Raw genomic sequence first — 15611 nt, forward strand, 5'->3', positions numbered from 1 at the left:
ACAAAAAGGGTTCTTGCCACAGTTACTGAATGTTTTCATTACATACCTCTGATTACAAGTTCAGAACAGATATTGTCCCATCCAAATATAAATAAATAATGTGTTGTACACTGTGGTGTGTGAATATTGCACCTATCAGAAGTGGTTATTATACAGTCTGATAGCAGCAGAGGTTGTGTGTAATGACGCAGCTCACCAGCAGAGGGCGTGTGAAGGAGCAACAAGCAGGAAACTACAGAGGAGAAGAGACACAACAAAGATCAGAACAGACACACTCAGCTCTTCTCTCTGAGACCATGATGATACCGTCACATATCATCACTGCACATGTTTTTGGCTGCACGTCTGGAAATGAGAGGAGACAGAACATTATCATACATGTTGCATAAGTAAAGTCACATGACATGCACCACTGTAAATAAAGGAAATCACATATTTTTAAGACACTTAGAGCATAGAGCCCAAGAAATAATATAATCTAAAGCTCACAAGACACAAGACGAACAGAACAGAACAGAACAAATACTTTATTTATCCCAAACTGGGAAATGTCTTCTATTGCAGCAGCTCTCCCGGACGAGCCCTGATGTTTAACTGTATTCCTTGTTGTTGACACTTTTCAGTTCCTCTCTAACTACCACACAGCTTTACAAAGCTAACAAAGTTCTATTCAGACTCATCCCAATCCAGAGCAGTTGTTCCACAGTAACACCTGCAGGAGGACGTCATCACCCAGTATGTGACCTGCACTGTGAGCTGTAAGGTCTTATACAGACAGGTGTGTGTCTGTCCTCATCAAGTCCAATCAGTATCATCAAAGACAGCTGGACTCAGATGAAGGTGTAGAACCATCTGAAGGATGATCAGAAGAAATGGACGCACCTGAGTTCAATATATGAGAGTCACAGCAAAGGCTCTGATACTTAGGACCATGTCATATTTCACTTTGTCTTTTTAATACATCTGCAAACACGTCAACAGCTCTGTGTGTTTCTGTCAGTATGGGGAGCTGTGTGGACATTAATGAGGAAAAATGAACTTCAATGATTTTAGCAAATGGCTGCAATATAACAAAGTGAAACATTTAAGGGGGTCTGAATACTTCCTGCACCCACTGTACACATAACAACTGAATGTGACTGAAACAACAGCTCTGTGTGTAATATAAATATACAAACTAATGTGATTTGATCAGAACATTTTAAAAGACAGTGATGATCTGTTCTTATTGTCTAAACAGGAACAGTTGAAGCTCAGCTTGCAGCCCCTGTATCTCAGGCTTCTCAGCTTCTCTTCAGATGTTTGGACGTTTCTGCTGGAACCTCTCATTTAATGACTCACATTTAGAACTTCTGACTTTATGTGGAGGAGGGATTGATTTTGGAATGAGGAAGCTGCAGCCTGCGATTCCACCACTAGATGTCAGCATTGGTGGTTCAGTTCAGATTGAGAGAATGCAAAGAGTGTGCAAAGCTGTCATCAAAGCAAAAGCTGGCTGCTTGGAAGAATGTCCATTTAAAAATGTCATCATATGTCCTAACCAGCAGGGGGAGCACTGATCATAAACTCTCTGTCTCACATGTTATTGTCATGTGTTTTTATGGACAATGATGCTGACTGTTGTTTTCTTGCTTCTCTCTGTAAACAGCTTGTAAACAGCAGCTTCCCTGAGGGGAAACTCAGCTAATAAATGATGCTGTAACCTCTGGGACTTGATCTGCTGCTCCACTACATTATCCATCCATCCTCATCCATCCAGCTACACCCTCCCTCTTAAAATGCAGGCTGGAGGATCCCGCTACCTCTCACATGCTAAGCGAGCGCTCTACCATTTGAGCTAATCCCCCTTGTACAAAGGGTCAATCGCAAGTCAATCAGGACTCACTGCACTACATGAAGTGTACTAGTGAAGTATTGGAAGCATCAGACTTTTAATCTGAGGGTCCAGGGTTCAAGTCCCTGTTTGGGCAGAACACTTTGTACTCCCTCTTGCTTGTACTCCCCTTCCCTCTCTGTTAATGTGCTTGGACAGAGCTCTGTGAACAGCCAGCCTCTTTGTGTCTTGCCCTCCTTGTGCAAGGTGTCAATGGTCGTCCTTTTGGCAACTGTCAAGTCAGCAGTCTTCCTGTGGTTGTGCAGCCTACCGAACTAGACTGAGACCATTTAAAGGCCTTTGCAGGTGTTTTGAGTTCGTTATCTGGTTAGAGTGGCTCCAGGTGTCTTCAATGTTGAACCTTTTCACATATTCTCATTTCCTGACCTACTGAATGTGGGTTTTCATTGGTTGTCAGTTATAACCATCAAAACTAAAAGAAATAAACACTTGAAATATTTCAGTCTGTGTGGAATGAATGTTTGCATTATACAGCTTTCACTTTTTGAATGGAATTACTGAAATAAATCAACCTTCTAATGATATTCTAATTATATGACCAGCACCTGTAGTGGTGTTTTGTTGCAGCCTGTGGGGTCACCATAGAAACAAAGCTATTTTATGAGTATGAGTAATGAGTACCCTAATTAAGACACCTGTGTGATTCTCCTTTCACTCCTGTCAGGGCAGATCCCATGTATTTTAATGGGGGTTGCACCCTCAGATACTTCTCTTTTTGTCCAAACCGAAGCCTTCATACCAAAAATAAGAACACCGTCAGAATCACAAGAAGTTGCTCTACACACAGTATAATGTTTATGTGTATGATGTCAAAGATGTGGAGATGGTGGGGAGTTACACAATATGGCTGCTCTGCTTCTCTGTTTTTGGTTTTACATGATGTCTTAATGGAAGAATGACCGGCACTCTTCCCAAATAACTGGATCTACAGGCAAAACGGTTTGGTGTTCAGTTTTAAGAGTGACACCATCAGAAAGCTAACGAGTGTTCCTTCGAGCCGATATACAAATTATCCGAGTTAGATGGACGGTGTAGGCCTGAGTACAGGTTAGAGAGATTTTTTAGGCATCTTCTTAGCCTCCCTCCACTCTGAGTGATGACATCACCCACTCTGCCTTTGATCATTCCATGCAATCAAAGTCAAAAGTCAAAGTCAGCTTTATTGTCAAATCTGCTATATGTGCATGACATACAGAGAATCGAAAATTGCGTTACTCTTCACTCCGCAACATATAACATATAACTAAAAACTTAAGATAAATATAAAGTGTAAAAAGGCACACACAAAATACAAGGCACAAAATGAAGGCACAATGCAGTGAGTGTGCCAAAGATGTATAGTGCAAGACAGTGCAGTTGGCAGAATGTAAACAGTCCAGGAATGGTTTAAGTTATAGCAGCTTATATGAGACTGGTATGATATGACTAGGGTGCAAGAGAATGCACAGGGTAAAGTGGCTGGTGCACAGAGTTCCTTTTTGGTAAAGTGGCCGGTACAAAGAGTTCCTATCTTGGGGAGGGCTTGGGTGTCAGGGTCAGGGTTTTTTTGTAGAGGAAAGGGGGAGAGAGTGGGGCACAGCAGGGAGAGAGCTCAGCTTCCTGACAGCCTGGTGGATGAAGCTGTCCCTCAGTCTGCTGGTCCTGGCCCGGAGGCTGCGCAGTCTCTTTCCTGATGGCAGCAGACTGAAGAAGCGGTGTGAAGGGTGGGTGGGGTCTCCTGTGATGCGGAGGGCCTTTCGGATGAGACAGCTGTCGTAGAGGTCTTGGAGGGAGGGCAGAGGGACGCCGATGATCCTCTCAGCTGCTCTCACTATGCGATGAAGCGTCTTCCTGCAGGTGGCGGTGCAGGCTCCGTACCACACAGTGATGCAGCTGGACAGGATGCTCTCAACAGCCCCTCTGTAGAAGGTGCACAGGATGGAGGGAGGGGCTCTGGCTCTTTTGAGCTTGCGGAGGAAGTAGAGGCGCTGCTGTGCCTTCTTGGTCAGTGATGCAGTGTTGTTAGTCCAGGAGAGGTCCTCAGTGATGTGCACACCCAGGAACTTGGTGCTGCTCACCTGCTCCACAGCAGCACCGTCGATGGTCAGAGGGGTGTGCCGACTGTGTGCTCTCCTGTAGTCCACAACCATCTCCTTTGTCTTCTCCACATTCAGGGAGAGGTTGTGGTCTCTGCACCACTCGGCCAGAAGGTGCACCTCATTCCTGTAGTTTTGTTTCATCTCCACTGTAGGACAAAAAAATTCACAGCTTTGTGGCTCTGTGGCACAATGGATAGTGCATTGGACTTCTAGTTAAACACAGGAGAAGTGATTCAAAGGTTGTGGGTTTGGGTCCCACCAGAGTCAAAGTGCCTTTTAACTTCCTGTGGCACCGTCCTTCAGGGAGGATACCTGTTGCAGCAGCTCCCGTCCTGAGAGCTAGAAAAAAGGACTGCACTCAGACATCTCGGAAAACAGCGTCGCTGCCCCCGGTTTTGTGACTGTACAGGTGGACAGAGATGTGACTGGTGTGAGCTTTTGCTTGGCACAGAGGCAGCTAATAAACTGAAAGTTGTACCTTTTTCAAATGACATGGTGAGGAGGAGGATACACAACACAAAGCTGGATCTGCCCTGTGCTGTGTGCTGTCATTGTTCATTGTTGAGAACGCCGATCCACAAATTCAACATGTTGCTGATGATCCCCTTTCCCTTTGGTCTCTTCCAAAAGCTAATGGTAATGGAATGCTTCTCACTGTCCTGCACTGTCTCTGCCACACCCTTCCAGTGTGAGTAGGGTGTGTTTGTACTAAAGTCACACTGTTTCTCAGCATAACTCTCTGTATGGCCCGTACGGGGATTGAACCTTGGTGTTATTAGCACCACATTCTAACTAACTGAGCTAACCAGCCCTGGCAAAGTTTAACACACCTGTCATTTCATCGGAAAACAAAAGCATACTTATCTAGCATACATAAATGTCATTGTCTGTACTGTATCCCCAATGGTACAGCAAATCACTCATTAAGGAATATGACATGCAGTTTTTATTTAGTAACAATGTTTAGCTTTTAATCTTACGTAGAGAAGTAGAAGGAGTGACTTTTAACCCTCGAGAGTTTCATCATAATGTCACATCATTTTTTCACCGATTTTTTTGGCTAAAGGGCCGATGTGACATATATGTCACAATGATTTTTATCTGATTTGATTTTTTATCTGAAGTGCATTTGTTCAATACATGTGTTTACAACACGTTTATGTAATAAAGGATGTGTTATGTAGTCATTAGAATCCTTGACTGGTCAAATCTTACATTTAGCAAGTAGATTTTTAAACTTAGCTAGCTCTGCGTCTTTAAACACAAAATCACATACAAACAAACCAGCCTGTTTCCTTAAGGACCCACGGTGACATAGGTGTCACCGGTCCTTTAGGACCCCAATGGTACAGCAAACCACTCATTAAGGAATATGACAGCAGTTTTTATTTAGTAAACAATGTTTAGATTTTAATCTTAGTGAAACTGAGGGAAAATCGCTGCATATCAATTTACGATGAATGAATTCCTCGATAATTTGCATCCCTATTCTGACCTGGAAGATTGAGAAGATCGGACCAGTTGTATTTTGTTTTTTGGAATATTTGAATGCTTTTTTTGTGGAATACTTGAGCCTCACCCAGCCTCGACCCCCAGCGCCCCCCCCCCCCCCCCCACCCCGGGTAAGTTGAGTTTGAGACCCCAGCTGTAGATCTTTGTTTAAAAAAAAAAAAAAAGAAGACCATATTTCCCAGTTTTTTAAGTCCGGTTGGCGCCTCCGGCCGCCCGTGTGTCGAGCAAGCCACCTCCTCCTACAGCCAATCACGAGGCCGAGTGCTACTACGAATTGACTAACATCCGGTCCTTTATGTCCTTTAGACACACCTGTAGTCTGACAAGCGGCTCCGTTTCTTCAGGCTTCATGGATAAATACAGCTGGGTATCATCAGCATAACAATAAAAGTTTATGCCGTGCTTCTGGACTATGTTTCCTAGAGGGAGCATGTAGAGGGTGAACAAGAGCGGTCCGAGCACAGAACCCTGTGGAACACCGTGATTAAAACTTGTACCTCTGGAAGAAACATCATATACTGGGTCATGCCAGTTTTTGCCTTGGTGGCCACCATTCTCTCATCAACAGCCAGTTCTTTCCTTGGGTGATAATGATCCATGAGAGGCTTGATTCTGAGCAACTTGTCATATGCTGGTGTTTCCTTCTTCTTGTCATTTTTTTTTGGTCCTCCTCTGGGTTCACTGGGGTGGATGTTCCAAACGTGGGCAGCAGTGGCTCAGTGGTATAGCAGGGTTGTCCAATAACCGTAAGGTTGGTGGTTTGATCCCAACTCCTCCCTGGTCACTGTTGTGTGTCCTTGGGCAAGACACTTTACCTGCATAGCCTCCAGTGTACTCACTGGCGTATGGCACTCTTTGCCAGGCTGCCTTGAGCAATTTCCCCATTGTGGGACTAGTAAGGTTTCTTAATTCATTTTTTAATTAAAACCAGAGCCCTGAATCTGTCCCTAGGCATCACAGTAGCTGGTATCGGCACTGACGTGACTGTATTCTCCCTCCAGTAATCTTGGATATTTGGCAGTGACACCAGTGATGTGTATAAAAGCAGCCCAAAAAACTTGTAGAGCTCCTCAACTTCAACATCAGCCCATTTGTACTTCTTCCGTGCTGCTTTGTTCTTTGCTACATACAAGTGGGCTCACCCTCTTCATCTTCCTCTCTAAAAAATAATTCAAGGGCTTGCTGGACATTCAGCGAACGCTTCAGGAAAATTCTCATTTTCCTTACATCAATGTGAATGCTTGGTTTACGAAAGAAAAATCACAACTAATAAGCAAAACGTAACATAAATAAAAAAATATAAAATATAATCCAAAATAAACACTAGGAAAATCAGTGTATACATTGCTTTGAAATGAGCATGATATTATTATACTCATCTAAATTCAGATAAAAAGGTAACAAACAGCTAAACACTTACCAATTTATCTGTGTAGGCCTATTTATTATTTCACCTCTGCTCTGTACACATAAACCTTTTACAGTGTTTACAACAGAGCAAAGGCTATAAATACATTCATGGAAAGCTTGCCTTACCGGTCATGGCCGATGACAAAAGGCGAGTCAGTATGGCATTACATTTAAGTCATAACTCCAGGGGGCGCTGTTGCACACTCGCAAGCGTAGATATTAACTTCGCGTGTGCAATCACACTCTTTCGCACGCAATATGATCAACAGAGAGCAGGACTCCACCTGCGCTCTTGCTCTCTCTCACTCTGCTCGTGAGGTGAAGCTATGCTCGCGCAGAGAAAAACACTTTTGACTGTTTGGGGGCGGGACCAAGGGGTGTGGGGGACGGGGAGAGGGTGCTTATCCTTCTTTAGATTGGTCACTCTCAGACCTGGTCCCATATCAGTTCACAAGGGGCACTTGTTTTAGAGCCAGAATACAGATTACAAAGAGCACACTGTATGTTTACATGTCATCCAGGTCATATTCATAGAGACCACTGAAGCAAGGCGTCTGGACTTGTAGAGTTTTCTTGAAGACGTTTCTCTGCTCCTCCAAGCAGCTTCATCAGTTCTACCTGTTGGTGGGAAACATGGTTTATATGTGGTGGAGGACCTCAGTGGGTGGTCTGGGTAAAACTCACAAACAATAGCACTAAATGTTTCCATAGTTACCTGTGATGATCTGGCAAGCAGACTTGCAGAATGAAAAGCATTTCAGAATGAAATTCAAAATTCCAGAATGAAAGGCAGAAATCCAGAATAAGTGGCAGCATTCCAGAATAGACATCAGTATTCCGGAATGATAGGCAGAATTCCCGAATAACACTCTGTATAGTGGAACAGAAGTCAGCAGGACATCATTCTGGAATGAAAAGCATCCCAGAATGGAAGAAAGCATTCCCAAATGAAAGGCAGAAATCTAGAATGAGAGCATCCTGGAATAGACATCCATCCACCCACTCCAGAATGATAGGCAGGATTCTGGAATGGTAGACAAAATTCTGGGATTAAACCCCTAACCTGACAGTGGCCTGTGATGTCATGGAAGCGTGCGTTCCAAAATGGAAGGCAACATTCCAGGACAAAAGTCAGCATAACAGAATGAAAAGCAGATTTGTGGAATGAAAGATACCATTCCAGAATGAAAAGCAGTCCATAATGAAAGTCAAAATTTTGGAATGAAATGCAGAAGTCCAGAATAAGCGGTAGCATTCCAGTATAGACATCAGTATTCCGGAATGATAGGCAGAATTCCCGAATAACATCATAACGTCATTTAATCAATAGGGCTCGACCGATTAGCTCGATCCCCATACGGCCAATCTGTGTTTTCATTGTTGAAGCGTGGACATGCCTGTTTCACTTACTGTGTGCTGGTTGGTACATTGGACTCAAGGATTGGTTTTTGAAGACACTCCTCCAAGTGGTGTCTTCAGTTCTGCTACTATTCTGGTTGGGAATCTGAGTTTTATGTGTTCAGGATCTCTGTGGGTGGATCTTGCAGGAACTCAGACTTTTAATCTGAGGGCCCAGGATTCAAGTCCCTGTTCAGGAGCAACACTATATATTCCGAACCAGAAATCTTTGTACATATCTTTACCAATGTCAAACTAAGAAAAACATGTGCTTTGTGTTGTTCTTGCACCGACTGAAACATGAAAAAAAAGAGGTCACACGTGGCTCGTTGGTCTAGGGGTATGATTCTCGCTTCGGGTGCGAGAGGTCCCGGGTTCAATTCCCGGATGAGCCCTCTTCTTTCAACTTCAGTAGATTGAATGTCTGTCTTACAGCAATAATCTTTAAACCAAACAAGTTCATATTCCAACTTAGACCCTGTAAACAGCAGTCTGCTCAAACTCCTAGAAGCAATCTACAACTGATATTGTTTATTCAAGAGAAGAAGTCTTTGCACTGAGGACTAAAGTCAGAATGCAGCACAAGGTCCAGGGAGAGCTGAGGAAGAAGTACAGGGGCTGTAAGGCAGGAGTGAAAGTAGAGGCTGCACGTAGACATTTTAAGCCAGTGATCCCCTCTGCAATAATTAGGAATGTCAACTCACTACTGAATAAGGAGATCGGGAGATCAGCCTCTGTCCTACCCGTCATCTGCCTCTGCTTGAAACTACTGTTGGTAAGTTTTCTGTCTTCTATTCAATAAGTTTATTATCTTTATGTGAAACAATGTGCATGCCTTAAGATAAATGGACCTTGAGTTTAAGAAGAAGTGTCAGTCATTGTTCATGTTGGGGTAGACAGGCTACAAGCAGCTAAGATTAGTTAGCATTCGTTGTAGCTAACGTCTATGGTCGCGTCATATAGCTGTCAGAGGTAAGTGGTGAACACGGTTAGTACTTGGAGGTTTCTACACAGGCACGTTGAATTCATCCTAAATACACTGAGAGCGCAGCTCGCCGCCAGCTAACGCAATCCAAAAGTGCTTTGCTTTACTTTTGTAGTGTAGCTGGCAGGCTAACGTTAGCCCAGAGCTAACGCTCTGTGTTAGCCTAAGCAGCACTTGTATGCAGGGGTACAGCCAGTGCTTAAGTGTAGTTAATGTGAAACAATACAGTTGTGCAGGGATTTATTGAAGTGAAGCAGTCGGCATATTTTCGCAATATATTTTATTTTTATATATTTTTTGTCTGCTGGTGGGTGCCTGCTCCCCTGCGTGTGTGTCTGTGCTGCTGGGTGTGCATCGGGCTGGAACTGCGCCGTACGACACAGAGCAGGGGAGACCTGTAAACGTGCTGAAATGACTTTGTTTAGTAAAAGGAAAAGGTATAAACGTGTTCTATTGTAAGGGGACCACCTGCATGCAGATGTACTTTAATACAGTGGTCCCCAACCACCGGGCCGGGGACCGGTACCGGTCCGTGGGTCATTTGGTACCGGGCCGCACAGAAAGACTGAGCAAAACATATATTTTTCATTATCTGAGTCTGAAAGCTGTTTCATTTATAAATCGATCAGATTCATCCGCCTGTGCCTTTAAGCACCTGCCCAGACGCTTGTCTCGGTCACGGGATACGGCCCCAAAATTAAGCCCACAAGCAGCAAAAATGAATAAAAAACAAACGTCTTTGGAGAGCTTCTTCGGAAAGGGGAAAAGGCCTAACGAGGAGACAGAAGAAGAGGAGCCTACCCCTTCAAAGAAAAAGAAACCCGCATTTAAAAGACTATATCAGGAGTCCTATTTAAAATACGGATTTATTGCAACAGGTGATTCTCACACACCAAGTCCGCTCTGAGTGATTTGGCGACAGACTCGCAAATGAGGCAACGAAGCCTTCAAAACTGCGAGACCGAGCACCCTGCATTAAAAGACAAGCCATGGAAGAAAACATGAACAAGAACGACTGAAGCAATTAATGACGGCCAAAACAAAATTACGGAGTGGACTGGACATAAGAAACACACTTCGGGTGTCATGTCTCCCATTATCCCTAGAAGGGACCGCCTCATTGCTGAGAAAGCTCAAAGGCTCCCACTAATTAAGCATAAGAGTAAGTTGTCTCTTTATGCACTTTTTTTTCTGTGCCGGTCCGTGAAAGTATTGTTTTACATGATACCGGTCCGTGGTGCAAAAAAGGTTGGGGACCGCTGCTTTAATACATGGATTAGGCTACTACTAAATCCATAGGCGTCGCTACCATTATATCAGAGGGGGACGTGTCCCCTCCACATTTTAAAACGGCCCGTTTGGACCCCCCCCACATTTAGTGAGTAGGAAACTCCACCTAATGCTGTCTCGATTGCTCGTGAAAAAGTTCGTAAGAGAATAACCTCACCGCTGAAATCCACTCCATGTTTTCCTGGTTACCACAGCGCTGCAATACCGTTACTATAGTAACGGACCTAACAAAGCCAGTGGTTTCTTCGAGCGAGCGTAAAACACCGTAAAGAGAACCGTCAGTGCTGGTCGACGCTGGAGGAGGTGACGTCAGTGTCATCCCACAAAGTCCAGCTCATGCTGAAGCCTGACTGTTTGTCACATGGCCCCAGGTGACGTTAGGTTGATGTTAAATCAACTTAGAAAAGTTGGGAGGAAGCTGCTGTTTACTTTCAGTTACAGTAGACGGTTTTATGTGTCTGACGACATGTTGTTGCCTTTTCTGCTCCCTCCCCACACACAATGGACATGAGGAGATTCCCAACAAAGATACGGAGAGTTAGAGTTGTTTTCAGCATTAACCCATATTGTAATAAGGCCAGGTTAGCTCCTGTTAGCCTGCTAGCTTCAGCCTCGCCGAGCCAGTGCACACAGCCACCTGCTCCTATTCTTATCAGCAAGAATAAAACACATGTGATGGACCGTCAGGACACAGTGGAGCATTATATGAACAGGGAAACACTGATGTAGCAGATGAGGCAGGGCATCATTATAAACACATCCACAAGGTTTGTTGTGAATTCAGCAGTTTTATAAGCAAATAAAGATAAAGACATGCATCTTTTTGTAAGTTAGTATTTTTAGTGTTTCAGTATTATCTGCATTAAGCAGTTTGGTTCATTTTTCTATGGGATTTGCCAGTTTTTTGTCTCTGTAAATGAGAGAAGGCCTCAGATATGGAGGCTGTTAGTGTAGTAGCACCAGTATGTTTGACAAAACTGTTCTCTGTCTCTGAAATAGTCATGAAGTGTTTACTTCTGTAGGTAAAATAGTTTAACAACCTGTTAAAATCCACAGGAAATCTCAACTACTTCATATTATTACTATATATACTGATTAGGGTTGGGCGATATTGGCAAAAAAATTAATCACGATTAATTGTGGCATTTAGCCGATAACGATTAATTTGACGATTAATTGATGACAGTTGCACTTACATGTTTTTGACTCTAAATTGGCACAGTGTTCTAGCATGATACCGACAAATCATCAGTCAAGTTAACTACTTCATTCTAACAGGTTAAGCTGGTGATTAGGCACCAACCAGCCATGGAAATATGTATTGATAATATTGAGGCACAAACTGCTTCAAAATAATAATGAAGCAAACATTTAAAGTAACTTTGTCCTTCAAATGTTTTTATCTTAAGGTCACAAAGCATGTCAACATTAAAATTAAACAGACAAATAGACAAACAAAGTTCAGAAAAGTCACATCAGTGATTATTTCAAGTTAAAACATGTGTCTGCGCAAATGAACCTGTGACTGGAATATGTCACAGACTAGAGCATGTTTTCACTCAGACTGTAGAACAGCAGCAGAAAAAACAAACAAATAAACAAACCGGACAATTTCACATTTAAATGTGTGTCTGTGCAAATCAACCTACGTTACGTTCTTCCAGCGCTTCGTTTGGTCGTAAGCAGCACAATGACTAAACGTACCGCGGATTCTCGGCTGAGTGGAATTCTTTCCAATATCTGCTGGAGGAGACTTCGCTGTTGTAATGTTTCCTATCTTGCTGTGGAGTTCGTAAATAAAGATCGGAGTTTATTCATTTGATACGAGCAAAAATTCAGTTACTATAGCAACAACCAACGCTCCACGCTTCACCTAATGCATGTCGCGGCACTATATACAGCTGTAGTGTAGTGTTGTGTCCTCGTTGCGCTTTCTTCGTGCTCGGGCTTATGGTGACAGACGTTGAACTTATGTTAGGAACGTGCTGCTCCGCATTATTTAACTGAACACCACTGCCTTCCACCATTATTGTTATTGTGGGCTCACATGTGCGCGGGTGATGGTGAGACTACGCCGCACACAAAAATGCGTCATCATGACGAGGCACTAATCGCCGTAATCGATAAGTGGCAAATATTAATCGATTTTCTGACGATTAATTGCACACGATACGATTTTGCACAAGCCTAATACTGATGTACTTTTTTTCACCACCCACCCACAGAAGGTCCCCCCCGCCACATTTTTAATGCTTCCTACGCCACTGACTAAATCACATTTTTACTTGTCAACAGTAATTAATTAATTGGTAATTAATTAATGAATGTAAAATGAAAACTCACATTTCTTTATAGCTATTCAAGTCTGTGTGAGAGTAACTACAACTAACAATACTGTTTTGTACTACTACTGTTTTCAAGGTGAATGATGACTTCTTGCAGATCACCACAAAGCCGCTGCATTGAACTTCATGGCCCAGCTGAGTTGACATTCCTTATTATTGCCGAGGGGATCACTTGCTTAAAATGTCTACGTGCAGCCTCTACTTTCACTCCCTGTACTTCTTCCTCAGCTCTCCCTGGACATTGGTCCTCAGTGCAGTGCAGTTCTAGAATGATTGCTTCTGAGAGTTTGAGCAGACAGCTGTTTACAGGGACTAAGTTGGAATATGAACTTATGTGCTGTAAATGTAAACATGAAGCAGCCATCCTATCTACTGAAGCTCAAAGAGAGAATCATACCCCTAGACCAACGAACCATGTGTGACATCTCTTTTTTCATGTTTCAGTCAGTGGAAGAACAACACAAAGCACATGTTCTTCTTAGTTTGACATTGGTAAAGTTATGAACAAAGATTTCTGGTTAGGAATATAAAGCCGCTGCATTGAAGTTCATGGCCCAGCTGAACCACTTCTCAAAGAAGCTTCTGTAAGTTTCCCAGAACAAAGGAGGAACTTCAATATTAATGAAAGATTCACATGTTTATGTGATGCTCAGGATCAACATGAGTGTTGTGTGTGTTTGTGTTTTTTAACCCTATAGGAGGGCAGCTTACACGTTCTGAAGACAGGAGCCCAGCGATGTGGGGGTTTCATCCAACTTAATTTGGTATATTGAAATGCAAAGGTTTATGTCCTGGAGGAATGTTATGCACCTTACTGTTTCTATTTCTGCTGCATTTATTGGATGGAAAACTCAATTTAATTGAGTTCATCCAGTGAGTATAGGTTAAACAAATGAGTGATATTTAATCACAATAAATATACAGCATTGCAGTGATTAATGTGATTAAAATTGTAATCATGTGACGGCACTAGTTCAAACGTTTGAGTTCAAAGAACAGATGACCTACCAGTGGATGTCATGGTCATGGTTTTCTGCAGAAAGTCTCGTTCGTTTTCTAACATGGCAACCTTCTCCTTTAGAGTTTTCTGTCAACAGGCTCTTGTTCGGACTTTTGCAACCCTCACCTCTCATTAAAGCTGGTTTCCAATGATGTGTGTCTGGGTGCGTACACACTGCCCATAGTTACTGACGGAGCCACTGCGTCACACCCCAGCTGATACATGACCGCACCAGGTGACTGCTGCTATGACCCATGTTGGTTGTCAGCGTTCCTTCCATTCCATTACAGCAGCATGAAAACAAGGTCCTGAGCAGCATAACAATAGATAAAGTAGAAATTAAGACTATGGACAGAGCAACCATAAGACATGCAGATATACAGATGAGAAATGTACAGAGATGTATTATGTCCTGTTATGATATCATGAAAAACTCTGAGTATTACACTGTAGGTGAGGATGTTATTGTCAACTATGCCTGTTGACATCAGACAAAAACTGAAAGAAAACTAGAAAGTGGTAAGTGCTCTTGTTTCAAATGTGATGTGCACTGTACCACTGAAGCTCGTCTGTGAAGTGTAGAGCCTCTGTGTGTATGTCACAGTGATGTTAACAGAAGTCAGATAGGTCTGTTAACACATATAAAAACAACATGCTGAACAACAGCATAGATGTGAAGGTGAATATATGTCCCCTCACATGTTCCTCAGTCAAAAGGGAATCGAACCCGGGCCTCCCGCGTGGCAGGCGAGAATTCTACCACTGAACCACCAATGCTGTGAAAAGCTGACATCTAGTGGTGCCATCGCAGGTTGCAGCCTCCTCATTCCAAAATCAATCCCTCCTCCACATAAAGTCAAAAGTTATAAATTCGCCTCATTACATGAGCGGTTGTGTGTAATGACGCGGCTCACCAGCAGAGGGTGTGTGACGGAGCAACAAGCAGGAAACTACAGGGGAGAAGAGACACAAGCATCCACAGATCAGAACAGACACTCAGCTCTTCTCTCTGAGACCATGATGATACCGTCACATATCATCACTGCACATGTTTTTGGCTGCACGTCTGGAAATGAGAGGAGACAGAACATTATCATACATGTTGCATAAGTAAAGTCACATGACATGCACCACTGTAAACAAAGGAAACCACATATTTTTAAGACACTTAGAGCACAGAGCCCAAGAAATAATATAATCTAAAGCTCACAAGACACAAGACGAACAGAACAGAACAGAACAGAACAAATACTTTATTTATCCCAAACTGGGAAATGTTTTCTATTGCAGCAGCAATGTACAGGGTCAGTATCATCCTATCTGCTGGTAAAAGTCTTTCTCCCCGTCGGGGAATCGAACCCCGGTCTTCCGCGTGACAGGCGGAGATACTATCCACTATACTAACGAGGAATGCTGACAACCACCATCTGTCATAGCAGCAGCCACCTGGTGCGGTCATGTGTCAGCTGGGGTGTGACGGAGTGGCTACGTCAGTAACTGTGGGCAGACTGCAGGTGTGTGTGCACCCAGACACACACAGGTCCCAGCTGAGAGCAGCCGGACCTTCCTGTCCTCCTGTCCATCGCTGTCCAAGGTGAACCGACACCACCAGACCACAGGGCCATTATTTATTTAGCAGGAAAGAAGAAGATGCTCTGCAGCATTCAGGTGTGTTAACACAGTGCAGAGAGAGGAAGTC

General features: G+C 43.3%; 2 non-coding genes across 2 annotated transcripts; one reads left to right on the plus strand and one right to left on the minus strand.

Moving 5' to 3' along the window:
• The first annotated feature begins 8615 nt into the window (after positions 1-8615).
• Positions 8616-8687, plus strand: trnap-cgg (transfer RNA proline (anticodon CGG)). Its single transcript has one exon. It is a non-coding gene; the product is annotated as a tRNA-Pro (tRNA).
• A 6563-nt stretch (positions 8688-15250) lies between these two features.
• Positions 15251-15322, minus strand: trnad-guc (transfer RNA aspartic acid (anticodon GUC)). Its single transcript has one exon. It is a non-coding gene; the product is annotated as a tRNA-Asp (tRNA).
• Between the last annotated feature and the right edge of the window lie 289 nt (positions 15323-15611).

Source organism: Parambassis ranga, unplaced genomic scaffold, assembly GCF_900634625.1.
Source record: "Parambassis ranga unplaced genomic scaffold, fParRan2.1 scaffold_108_arrow_ctg1, whole genome shotgun sequence".
In the NCBI taxonomy this organism is placed as follows: Eukaryota; Metazoa; Chordata; class Actinopteri; family Ambassidae; genus Parambassis; species Parambassis ranga.